Here is a 496-nt window from a genome sequence, read left to right as displayed (position 1 = left end):
GTAAAAAAAAAAAAAAAAAATTTTAAATTAACTGTTATCGTGAGTTGTACATAATCCGTATGTGTCTCGGTATATATGTATACATACGTATAATAATGAAATACCGATTATTATGCATCCTTATCACTTAAATTTTATCATCGAATATTCATATTTCTCATCTTCTATTTGTGCATGTATTATGCGTTTATCGAAACACGAACATTTAAAATACAATACGTGACTCATGATCTATTTCTTTTAATTTTCTTATTCGATCCGAGTTTTCCTCGATGATTTTTTGCATTTCTTTTTTTTTTTTTTTTTTCCCTCAATTTATATAAATATTTGTTCCGAGAAATAACCGCTATACGTTTTACCGTATCGTATATATGTACTTGCATAAATATATACATTTACGTTTTGCATTACGAATAATACGATTAATATTCGTATATCGAAAAATATTTCACATTCAAATTACAAATATACATTGTATATATACATTTATATATTT

The sequence above is a fragment of the Apis dorsata genome, unplaced genomic scaffold (assembly GCF_000469605.1).
Source record: "Apis dorsata unplaced genomic scaffold, Apis dorsata 1.3 scaffold_108, whole genome shotgun sequence".
NCBI lineage: Eukaryota > Metazoa > Arthropoda > Insecta > Hymenoptera > Apidae > Apis > Apis dorsata.
This window is presented reverse-complemented; position numbering follows the sequence as displayed.